The sequence below is a fragment of the Pteropus vampyrus genome, unplaced genomic scaffold, assembly GCF_000151845.1.
Source record: "Pteropus vampyrus isolate Shadow unplaced genomic scaffold, Pvam_2.0 Scaffold47, whole genome shotgun sequence".
Lineage (NCBI taxonomy): Eukaryota > Metazoa > Chordata > Mammalia > Chiroptera > Pteropodidae > Pteropus > Pteropus vampyrus.
In genome coordinates this window covers 7,708,230-7,720,787 of record NW_011888828.1, presented here as the reverse complement: position 1 = coordinate 7,720,787, position 12,558 = coordinate 7,708,230, and the positions used below count along the sequence as shown (strand labels likewise).

Below are 12,558 nucleotides of genomic sequence, written 5' to 3'. Positions count from 1 at the left end.
AGTGGCTGAATCTTAGTGGGGCCAAAGAAGGGATGCTTCTTGTCACAACTGTTAAATTTGAGTTTTGGAAACTTGTGTTTAGAAGACTTTCTCTAGCTTACAGAAATTTGAATGAATAATCTGAATCTCCAAGTTAAGACTGATAAAATAGTCATTTAATGCTACCTCACTAGCCTCATGAACAATCCTCAAGTATGAGCATAAAATGTCAGAAAGTCTGCTTGAAATGCACTGGAAACATGTATTTGATTATCCTATAGATCAAATTCTATCTCCTGTGTACATAGCAATGTTCACTGAAATACTAAAATTATAGTCACTTGTCAAATGATTAACCATGAATTGACTACTATTTAGCTATTGCCAACACTTCAGTTGAAAAGTTTGTTTGAGAGAAACAGTTGAAGAAATGTATCAGCTTCTATTTATCTAGCTCTCTATGCTCCATCCCTGAGGAAAACTATGCCGCCAGGAAGCAATATACCTGGACTGTGTCATGTTAACTCCCCACAGAAATAGCTTTTTTAAGATATAATAACTTACTCTCTCAACTTTTATACAAGTTTGCTATATGAATAACATTTTTTGGGTCATTTGCAAAACCTTAAAATTAAGATATAATCAGTTTGTACCCTCGTGTCCCTTAGGAAAGATTTCTTTTGATATTAAGTGAAAAAAATTTCTCTCTCGAATTTGCTTTGGTGGGGGACGCATCTGAGAGTTTATTATTACCATGTTTACATTCTCAAAACTTACGGTCTTGGTCTTTTCTTCTTGCCTTAATATAAGGCCTAGAGAGATGTTGGTTACTAGGACAACCTTAAAGTGGACTCCAGGAATATCACCAATAGCATGACTTTGCAACCAAATCCAGCCACCAGAACTTCACTGTTTTCCACTCTAAAGTCTAAGTGACCATCATCAGGTAAGGAAGCTTTGCGTTTCTTACTGTTTTTGATCAGCTGGATCTTGACATACTTCCTGATGGCAGAATGTGGCCGTTTGGCTTCAACTCTGACTTTTTCCAGCAAAATTCCCTTTCCATGTGAAGTGCCTCCAAAGGCATTGGCTTTCATGGGCTTTCTTGTATTGTTTAAAATGCCACTTTTAGTCTTGGTAGCTGTGGAGCTTTCCAGAAGTAGAAAGACATTGCCCATCCTCCTGGTGCTGCAGGCCCAAGAGAAAGATCTAATATACTCTTTTTTTAATTGGGGTAAAATACACATGACAAAATTTACCACCTTAACTATTATTCAGTGTAAAGTTCAGTAGTATTAAGTACATTCACATACATTTACAACCAATCTCCAGAATCTTTCATCTTATAAAATTGGAACTCTAAACCCACTGGGATGGTTCGTTTTTTTATGTCGTCTTGGCCAGGCCATAGTGCCGAGATAGTTGGTCAAATATTATTCTGGATATTTCGGTAGGGGCATTTTTAGATGAGATTTACATTTAAATTGGTAGATTTTGAGTAAAGCAGATGGTCTTCTGTGATGTGTGTGGGCATCATTTAATCAGTTGATGGCTTGAATAGAATAAAAGATTGACCTCTCCCAAGTAAGAGGGAATTATGTCAGCAGACAGCCTTCAAACTAACTGCAACAAAGCCTCTTTCCTTAGTCTCCAGCCAGATGGCCTATCCTGCAGATTTTGAACTTGCCAGCCTCCATAATAGCACGAGTCAATTCCTTCAAATAAATCTCTCTCCATATATCTAAATATCTTATTGGTTCTGTTTCTCTGGAGAACACTGATTGATATACCCATTAAACGACAACAAATCCCCCCTTGCCCATCCCTCAGGCCCTGGCAACCACCATTCTACTTTCTGTTTCTATAAATTTGACTCCTCTAGATACTTTATATAAGTAAAATCATACAACATTTCTCTGTTTGTGACTGACTTATTTCACTTAGCATAATATCGTCAAGATTCATCTATGTTTTATAGGATGCGTCCGAATTTTCTCCCTTTTTAAGGCTGAATAACATTGTGTATATGTACCACATTTTGTTTAGCCATTCATCTGTCAGTGGACACTGGCTGCTTTTACCTTTGGGTTATTGTGAATAATGCTGCTATGAACATGGGTGTACAAATATCTTTTTATGACCTTGCTTTCGATTCTTTGGATATATCTATTCAGAAGTAGATCTGCTGGATCATATGGTAACGCTATTTTTAATTTTTTGGGCAACCATCATATTGTTTTCCATAGTGGGGCACCATTTTACATGTCCACCATCAGTGTATAAGAGTTCCAATTTCTCTACATTTTTATCAATTGCTTGTTGTTTCTAGGAATAACAATCTTGCAGGAACTCAAAATGATCTTCTACGGGGGTCATTTTTGTTATGGAATAATATTTTACATATGTGTGTAGAGGGAATGCTGATACAGACTCGAGCCCGTTGAAACCTGATAGATACATAACTTAGGGTGAATCTACATATCAAAACAATTATTTAGAAGTGAAAATTTCTGTCAAGAAGTTACTTTACCCTGTAGTGCTAAATGACTGGAGTGGCAGGTTTTATTGTTTAGAATTTGTGTACGAGCAATCTTATTCAAGGGTTTTTGTTTTTGTTTTTGTTTTTGTTTTGCATAAAATACACATTATAATTGTCACCAAGTCATTTTGAGAGGTAAGCACTTTAAAATTCTGAGGGAGTTGGAATAGTAATGCAGAAGGTGCAGACCGGCAGACTACAGGTCAGAACAGGCCTGCAGATTTATTTGATTTGGCCTGCAAATTTGTTGGCCCATGTAGTGTTTTAAAATTTTTTGAATTAGTTGACAACTTTTTTAATGGAGAGATTTCATGCAAAAATCTTGATTTCTAGCTTTTTGGGAAAAGCTAGCTGACCTGGCAAGACTAGGCCTATATTCTCACATGGGAACAGTTGGCTGGAGCTGAGTAGCAGCTGCCTTTCAGCCTGAGCTTGTGTTATCCAGTTCTCCACGGTCCCACCCACCCTGAGACTGGAGAGCTTGTGGACACCAAGGCAGCAGACTTTTTGGTTTTGCCAGGAACCACTTACAACTTCCCGTAACGTCTAGCGTAATGTCTAGCGGGATGGAAGGCCCATAGTGGGCTCTCAGTGTTTGCTTGATTGTTTACTGATTCCGATTCTTCATGTGCTAAAATCACTCAGGATCTTTTGCTTTCTTTCTTGGTAGAAAAGGAGACAGTAAGACTATGGCCTTAAATAAATGACAAAAGGAAAAGGATTTAAACAATGCAGAGATAAAAGAACATCTTAAAAAAATAATAATGCGAATGTAATTTTTTAAACTGCAATTTGGCCTTGAACTTTTTCCCACATGAGGAAAACTGAAGAAAACATTGCCCAAGAAATGTTTCAAGCTAAGCCGTCTGCTTAATACAAGAAAGAAGCAAGGAGCAAAAGTTTAGTCAGTCTTGCAGTGGCAGAATTCTTGAGTTAACATAGATAGAAATAGATATAGAAAATGAGGACCATATGGTTGGCTAGATCAGAGCCACTCTGTGCGTGTTTATTTGCAAGGCCACCCACTGAGAAAAATATTTAAGTTATTGTCTCAGCACATTAACGACTCCCTTTTAATTACTGAGGCACTTGGAGAAGTTCTTTTTCACTTTCAGGTGATAGCAAGTAAAAAATGTGTTAAAGAAAAATGCAAACGACTTCTCTCTCTCTCTTTTGATGATTGTGTTGACTAAGAGAAACATGAAAGTCTTCTGGAAAATGTGCCTTCATCTCCAACCCAAAACATGGTTTCAAGAAAATAGTTATTTAAACCTCTGCTTGCAGCTTATTTGCTATTATCCCACTGGCCAAAGCAGATCAGTTGGCCACGCCCAGAGTCAGCCTGGAAAGGGAAGATCTAGGCCCTAGAATTAGTGAGGTGTGCTTTTCAGACCAAGGAACTGTTCTGGAATGATAATAGGATATGGGTCAGCGCCTATTCTAGAAAAATATAGTAGTCGATCTTTATTAAAATTAAATTTTAATATTTTATTCTTTCTATTAAAAATCATGCTTATTTTAAAAATGCAAGGAATATAGAAAATTACCAAGAAGAAAGATCACCCAAAGCCCACAACCTAATAGAAGCCATCCTTAAAATTTGGTGCACGTGATTCCAGAAACTTCTCTGCACATGTACCTCTCCATTTAGAAGTGATTCTGATCCACTTAGAAGAGTCTCCAGAGATGGTAGAGGACAGAAGCCCGGACCGAACCTGAATCATTCTCCACTCTCCCAGAACATTTTCGATAATTTTAATTCTTTGAATTGTGTGTCTTTTGGCAGGTGTGCCTTGACTCACCAGAGTTGGAGAACCTATGAGAGGTTGGAGAGAAGTGGAAGAGATAATCTATATCCATGGGAAAAATCAGCAAGAAAGGAAGAGAAGAGAGAAGTAGGGAACAATAACAAAAGCCATCCAGGATGGGGAGGAGAGAGCAAAGCATGATGCACTGATAGAGATTTTGTGATGAAAGTAGAACTGAGTTATCTATCAGGCCCAATGCTGATGGCCCACAATACTTTTAGGGGCTCATGAAAATGTTTTAATTCCTTAAACATCAGAAGAAAAATAAATGAACTCTTAGGTCAAGGAAAATGTTTCAATTTATAATATTAGTATATTTAGTATAATGACACAGTCATAAAATTTAATTTTTAATATCTTTGTATGGAGAAGGGTCTATGAAGGCAAACCTACTTAGGACCCATAAATGTCCCAGTGTGGCTCTGGATCCAGTGTCATTTCCCAACCTATTCAAATTTATTAAATATGTATGTGCATGCATTCTAGAATTTTTTAATGCTATTGTTCGAATTTTACAAATGAGGACTATGAAACCTGGAAGAAAGGCAGGAGGGAGAAAGTGGTGGAGTTGCTGCCCCAGAAGCCCTGATTTCAGTTTGGTGCTCTTTGCAGAAAACATGCCATTAGAGACGGTGAATAGTGGGTAGAGACAAATATGGGAAAGAACACAATAGAAGTTAAAAATACAGAAGGCTTAATAATTGGCTAGCTATTTCCTTAGGCATCAAACTTTCTTCCTGAGATGACACTTAGGTGCTGAAGAAAAGACTTAGGCAGCTCAAAAGAGCAGGAAGGAAAGTAAAAAGACAGTGTTGGTTGCCCAGCTAAAGACAGCTTCATTGGCAACCTACAGAATGGACAAAAATATTTGCAAATCATATATCTGGCAAGAGGTTAATATCCAAAATATATTAAGGGCTCATACAATCCAATGGCTAGAAAAACAAACAATTCAATTAAAAAAGGGGCAGAGGATCTGAACAGAACATTTTCCCAAAGATGACATGCCAACAGGTACATGAAAAGATGGTCCACATTACTGATAATCTGAGAAATGCAAATCAAAAGCACAATGAGATATCACCAGTTAGAATGGCTATTAAAATACAAGGGATGACAAGTATTGATGAGGATATGGAGAAAGAGAACCCTTGTGCACTGTTGGTAAGAATGTAAATTGGTGCAGCAACTATAGAAAGCAGCATGGAGGTTCCTCAAAAAATTAAAAATAGAACTACCATGTGATCCTGTAATTCTACTTCTGGGTATTTATCCTAATAAAGCAAAAAACACACTTGGAAAGATACATGTACTCCCACATTCATAACAGCATTATTTGAAATAGCAAGATATGGAAGCGACCTAGGTATCTGTCAGTGGATGAATGGATAAAGAAGTATTCCATTTACAATGGAATACTATTCAGCCATAAAAAGAAAAAAAAGCCTGCAGTCTGTGACAACATGGGTGAATCTTAAGGACATTATGCTAAGTGAAATAAGTCAGAGAGAGAAAGACAAATATCGTCTGATCCCACTTATGTATGGAATCTAAAAAAAAAAGCAAAACCAAGCTCATAGATACAGAGAACAAGTTGGTGGTTACCAGAGGGAGTGTGTGTGTGTTGCGGGGTGGGGTAGGGGGTACAAAATCTGTGAAAAGATTCAAATGTACAAACTCCCGGTTATAAAATAAACAAGTCATAGGGATGTAATGTACAGCATGGTGACTATAGTTAATAACCTGTGTTACATGTTTGAAAATTGTTAAGATAATCTTAACATTTCTCATCATAAGAAAAAAAAATCCTATAACTATGTGCGGCGACAGATATTAACTAGACTTATTGTGGTGATCTGTTTGCCATATACACAAATATTGAGTCATTTCATTGTGCACCTAAAACTAATATAATGTGTGTCAATTATACCTCTATAAAAGAAATAAATAAGAAATTTTAGAAAAGACAAAAAAAGAGACAGCTTCATCAAGTGGGTTATTACTATATGTTTCACTTTCCTTTGTAATCATATTCTAAAAAGAAAATAAGACACTAGAAAAGCAACGTCCTTGGTGGAAAGTTAAAGCCTTTTAAAGAAATTTAGTAAAATTGCTTGCTGCTGAGTAGTTACTGTATTTAAAAGAAAGCTGCAATAAAATTCAGTAAAGGGTTAATGTTCTTAATTGATAAATGTGTGTTTTCTAAAAAAATAATTTCTCACATAAAGATGACTTTTGTTTTTTATAAAACATATATACACATATATATGTGTTATATATGTATATATGTGTATCTATAGAAATATATTGCCTCTTTTTGCTATATTATCTGTAAATTTTACTCTGAACTTGAACTTGTGGTTTGATAGGTAGCACCAAATGAGTCATTCAAGCAAAAAAAGACATGATCTCATGAGCATTATTTTAAAAGTTCACTTCATTATTCAGAAGTCTTTATGTTTCTGGAAACAGCAGACTCTGCCTCTCAAACGGCCAGCTGAGGAAAATGAGATAACCCGGCTAAGGCGTGAAGAGAGGATAGTGCCTCTGGGAGTCAAGTGCTGATAATCACATCTCAGAATGTCATGATGCTTGAGTCTAAGACAGAGACCATCCCGAATGCTAACTCTGCAAATGTAAAATTCTCAGGTTATATATTTAAAATTCATTTGGCCTAGAAGTGCCCCACGATTCACTTGAGGTAGATCTAAGACAGCAAGAACACGAGTGAGTTTACAACTAACACAGCGTCATGTCTTCCTTGTTAGCTGCAGGGGAGAAGAGTGTACAGGAAAAGGTGACGTAATGATTGTCTCACTTTCATTATTCTCTCCCAAATGAATAAGCTTCCACACCAAGGATGAGCTCACTCGCTATTAATGGAATAACATCTGGTGAGTGAGGGCCCCCAGCTGAACATGCTGTTGGTTTGGCACAAAATTTAACCAGCAGAAACCCAATTGTTGTATGTATCACAAATGCAGTTATATCGTGAAAAAAATTTTTGAAGGGGTAAGAAAATACTCCTAAAAGCATTTTAACATACAAAATTTTTCCTTACGAAGCAAGGCATTAACCTGTTCTAAAAGAGATCCTAGGCTATTATTAGAGTGGAATATCTTACACATGTGACAGATGCCTTGTCCTCTTTGGCTGGGGCTCAGATTCTTGCCATAGCTATCTAAGTTTAAATTTCAAATCACGGATAGGAATCTCTCTCCTTCAATTTCCCTTCCCATTCTTAATTTCCAGGCAAGCCTGCCACGCCGACAATGGTGAATTTTGCAGTGTAATCTATCTAATAGATTTACTGTAAATGATGAATCACCCTTGTATTTAAATCTAATGAGGAATGCTATAAGTCAATTTGGTTTTTAAAAATGCAGCATAGCTAAGGTCATCGTTAAATGTTCTAATACAGAGAAATGTAGATGTTCGGAACACATGGCAGTCGGTCCTAATGGAACGAAGCGAGAAAACTCTGAAATCTGCTGTGTGCCAAAGTCTTTAGGGGGATTGCTCACTTAAAATCATGACATTTGGAAAAGAATTTCATTCCATCAAAACTCAGGAAACTTCCCCAAGTTTACGCATCTCTCATTGTTTCCTCACGCTTCATTGGAAAGGCGCTAACAAGCTATTATTATTTTTATTTAAAAGACTGATTGTGAAAATAATGTCTACTTACTGAAGAAATGGGAAATTCAGAGAAGCACAAAGAAAACACAATTCATTCTGATTCCAACCACTCAGACCTTTTGCTGTGTTAGTCATAAATTTAAGTATATGTAAGCATTTTCTCATCTTATTAACTCTTCTACGGTTTAATTCTAAATGGCAATATAATAAATACTACATCATAGTCTGTACCATAGTTTATCAAATCAGTTTCCTACTGGACACTTAGTAGACTACTAATTTTTGCTAGTATAAACAAAACTGTGGCAAAGATCTGTATAGCTAAATCTTTGCCCACGTAGGCGATTATTTCCTTGGGACATATTTGCAAAAATAAAATTCAGTCAAAGTGAATATATGTTTTTAAGGGTCTCGATGTTGTTCGAAGATGCCTTTATGAGGGAATGGGACACTCGTTTCCTTCTCTGCAAAAGATATCCCTGAGTTTAGAGATGCTGTCCCAGGCCCTCTGCCTCAGTCTACCTCTGGTTCCTCACGTATAAAATAAGAGCGCTGGAACAATGGGAAAACGATGGTGCTTATTCTGCTAAATGACTTTCATATGTCACCCGCCTTAGTCTGTACAATAATCCTGGGAGACAGAATAAGTGACTTGGTGAAATCCAGCCAAAACTCGAACCAGATTTGCTGTCTGAGAAAGTCCATGCACTAAAACACGAAGCTACCCATTTTCTTCCAGGGTTGTCACTCACTCACTCATTTATTCGTTAATTCCATATACTGTGTAAGAGTCACTGTTTAGGCACAGGAGACATAGTGGTGAACTGAAAAAACTCCTTGATCTCAGGGATTTTCTAGTGACAGACAATACGTTGCAATATACAGTCGTGCTGCTTAAGGACAGGGATGTGTTCTGAGAAGTGCGTTGGTAGGCGATGTCATTGTGGGAACATCAAAGAGGCACGTACACACACCTAGATGGTACAGCCCACCCAACACCTAGGCTATCTGATATAGTCTATTGCTCCTAGGCTACAAGCCTGTACAGCATGGTAAAACTGTACAAAACAACACAAGATTAAATCAAGAACAAGAGAAATGATGCAATCAAGAGATGCAGTAGATATCAGCTGCTGCCGGTGTAACACGGCGTCCTGTTTCACGGCAAACCTTTTTTTTATAAGTAGAAAGAGTACGCTCCAAAATACCAATAAAACTACACTATAGTAAGTAAGCACATTAACCAGTAACATAGTCATTTATTATCATTATCAGGTATTATCTATATGATTGTATGCGCTGTACTTTTATACTGCTGGCAGCACAGTGGGCTTGTTTACATCCGCGTCAGCACAAACACATGACTAATATGTTCCTCTATGATGTTGTGACTTTACTGCGGCTCGCATGCCGCTAGATGATAGTTGTTCAGCTCCATTATAACCTTATGGGACCACCATTGAATACGAGGTTTGTCATTGATGGAAAAGTCATTATGCACTTCGTGAATGAAACATCAGGTAGCAAGTTCTATGAAGAAAGATAAAGCACAGAAGAGGGGGAAAAGGATGTGGAGGATCCCGTCATCGGGAAGGTGGGCAGAGAAAGCCTTTCTGAGTGGACGAAGTGAGCGATGCTGCCATAGGGACACGTGGAGGACAAACTCTCCAGTTAGAGAAGTAGCAGCGCAAAGGCTCCAAGACCAGAACAACTCTGTGTATTTGGGGAACGGCACCGGGGTGGCTGGGTCTGGATGGAGCACAGTGAGATATGGAGAGACAGTTTACACTGGAGTCTGTGAGTTGGTCAAGCCCATTCAGGGAGAGGGAGGAGCTGGCGATCAGAGATATAGCCCAGGTCGCCAGCGCTGATGGAATTCACACCACCTCTGCAGTTCCGAGAGGAGAGGTGGCTACACATCAACCTGATTCTCCTATTCTTGAATTGGCTTTAGGTAGCTGGGAACTTAGGCCACACCTTAAAACCCCAGCCTTCCCTGCCCAGGAATAGCCCACGCCAGCTATTTCTGGACTCAAGGCAAGAATTCAGATCCATGGCTTAATTCGCCAAATGTATTGGTTACCCACCCTCTCCAGAGCAGGTGTGGCATCTGCTTTCTACACCACTGCTCATATCAAAACAGAAAATAAACAATGTCTTTGGCTGGAATGACCTTGCAGAATTGGGAAAACAGCCATTTTAAAGTTCAAAATGATGTGCTTATTAATCACTTCAGAGGACAAATACATCTAACGAGAGACCAGCTGTTTCCTGATGTCATTTAAATTCTTTAACCCCACCTGCTTTGCTGCAGAAAGGAATCTAACATCCTTTCCATTCTTGTGAATGTGCCTTTTTTTAATATTTAATTTGGGGTAAAATTAATTCATTATACATTATCGAAAATCTAGATGTACTAACAGACCAATTTCCAAGAGTATAGTTACAATATCATTGCTTGGTGGGACTTACCTGCAGCAAATGAACTGGGTAACACAAAGCTCTTTACATAAGAGATATGAAGTTGAGAGCTTTTGTTGTTCCAGGGTAAGAACTCATGAAATTTAGTGCAAGAAAAACTAGAAAGCTTTAGAATCTTCCAGTTTCAACATATAAATTATTCTATGCACACTAAAGGGGAAAACCTTGATAGCTGGGACCAGGATCTGTTTTAGAGAAATATTCCACCAACTCTTTGGGTGGAAGGTGCATCTTGAGGGCATGGGTAGCTGGAGACAAAGAACAGTCAGAGTTAAACTGCTCTACAATAAACGCCTGAAGCTGGGGAAAACTGAGCAGACGGGGAGCGTGGGAGAGCAACTAGTGGAGTGATACAGTGATATATCTTAAAACTTTTTTAAGGTGTTGAATATGCAGTGTTCAGTTTTCTGAACTTTTTATCTCTGTGATATAAATCCCACTTTCACTGTCCTAAATCTTCAGTAAATTCTGCTATAGACATAAATGCCTCGTGTGAATGCCCGGCCTGTGTGAGCATATGTCCTGTGGACACAGAGGGGCTGAGTTTCATGTTTGGGTGAATGTGGTGCAGAATAGGGACAGTGTGTGCCACATGGCAAGATAAACTGTCACGTAAACTAATCAGCAGAAGCAGCATTGAGAGCCAGAAATTCCAATAAGAGTAAAAGTCTGCTGGGAATTCCCAGAAATGTGGGGTGGACATTGGACTTTCACGGCAGAAATATGGAATGGGAGTTTGAACCATCATAAAGAGGCAAAGGGGCTCATTTGACATCTGGGTTACATGTTAACAACCCATATTACTTTCGAAGTGTATGGTCTTAGTGAAGGTATAAATTGTAGGCACTGAGATTTCTCACCCCTTAGTAACAACTAGGCCCTTAGGCTAAATGTCTAGAAGTTGTCCAGCTTTGTCTGGTCTAGATATTTGTAAAGACTTCACTAGATATTTGTAAAGACTTCTACATTTCCCAGTATTTTTTTTTTCCTGTGGCCCTGAAGTAGCTCTTCATAGGACTGGATCAGAGGCTTTATGAAGTGGCACACAAATCTCATAGAAGTTATATGCTATTGTGATATTCCCCCCCAAAAAATGCTTGTAGCAAAGCATCAGAAAATATCAAGCTAGGGAGATATTTGTTGAGTGTGTTTCCTTGAGTCTCCTCAGTTCTTCGTAGGCGATAGGTCTGAGTTAGGGGCAATTGCACTTTGCATCACCACCGTTAGTTCTTAGTTCGGGGAAGCCCCAATGAGAGGCACGTAAAACTTCTCATCAGTCATGCACCTCTAAAACCTTTTCCATACTTTCTATAAGGTTGGAAGAAGAGAAAAAGCCTTTAGTAAGCTTTATTGCCTGGATAAAACTGATTCCAGGTACAGTTCTTGGTATGCTACATTGCCTTTTTTCTTCACTGACCATATGTTACTCAATAATTACTAGCCATCATGTGCATAAATGTATTGCAGGTATGTTCTGAAGACAAGCCTGTGGCAAATGCAATTGGTTCAATATTTAGGAGGGGCTGGAGCCAGCAGGACTGGCCAGAGAGCTCTATTTAACAACTGGACAGAGAGCTCTATGTAACAACTGGTTGTTTAGGATATATAGGATCTGTGACGTCATACTAATGTGCTAGAAAATCCCTTTCTGAAGGGTCACATCTGGCTATATGTAGGATAACGCCGTAAGCTGGAGAAGGACTTTTGATTGCATATGTAGGGGTTGCTTATGTTCATTGGAAGGGTAACTCTTCCTATCTTCATTCCCACCCTTAGAAAAGGTGATTTTATCTGGACAGGGTACAATCTCAGGCACATTTTGTTTGCAAAAAGAGAAACTCAATTCAATTCGGTTTAAGTAAAACTTGAGCTAAACTAAAAGAATGCTGGAATAACTCAGAGAATTGAAAGATGATTCTTAGGAACTACAGCAATTTTGAAGACCTCGATAACTGGAATCAAGCACTCAAACACTAAATAGCATACTCTTCTGAATCTCATTCCTGCTTTCCAATACATATTGGTTTTGTTCTGTTTTACTATGGAGGGGAAATTCTGTCTTTATGGTGGGTTTTAGTCAGTCCTGGGCTTTCGTAGGTCTACAGAGGAAAA

At 38.4% G+C, this 12,558-nt stretch overlaps 1 pseudogene; it reads right to left on the bottom strand.

Annotated features, from left to right (window-relative positions):
* Nucleotides 1–752: 752 nt before the first annotated feature.
* The window catches only part of LOC105291588, a 23,556-nt pseudogene continuing 11,750 nt past the window's right edge, over nucleotides 753–12,558 (bottom strand).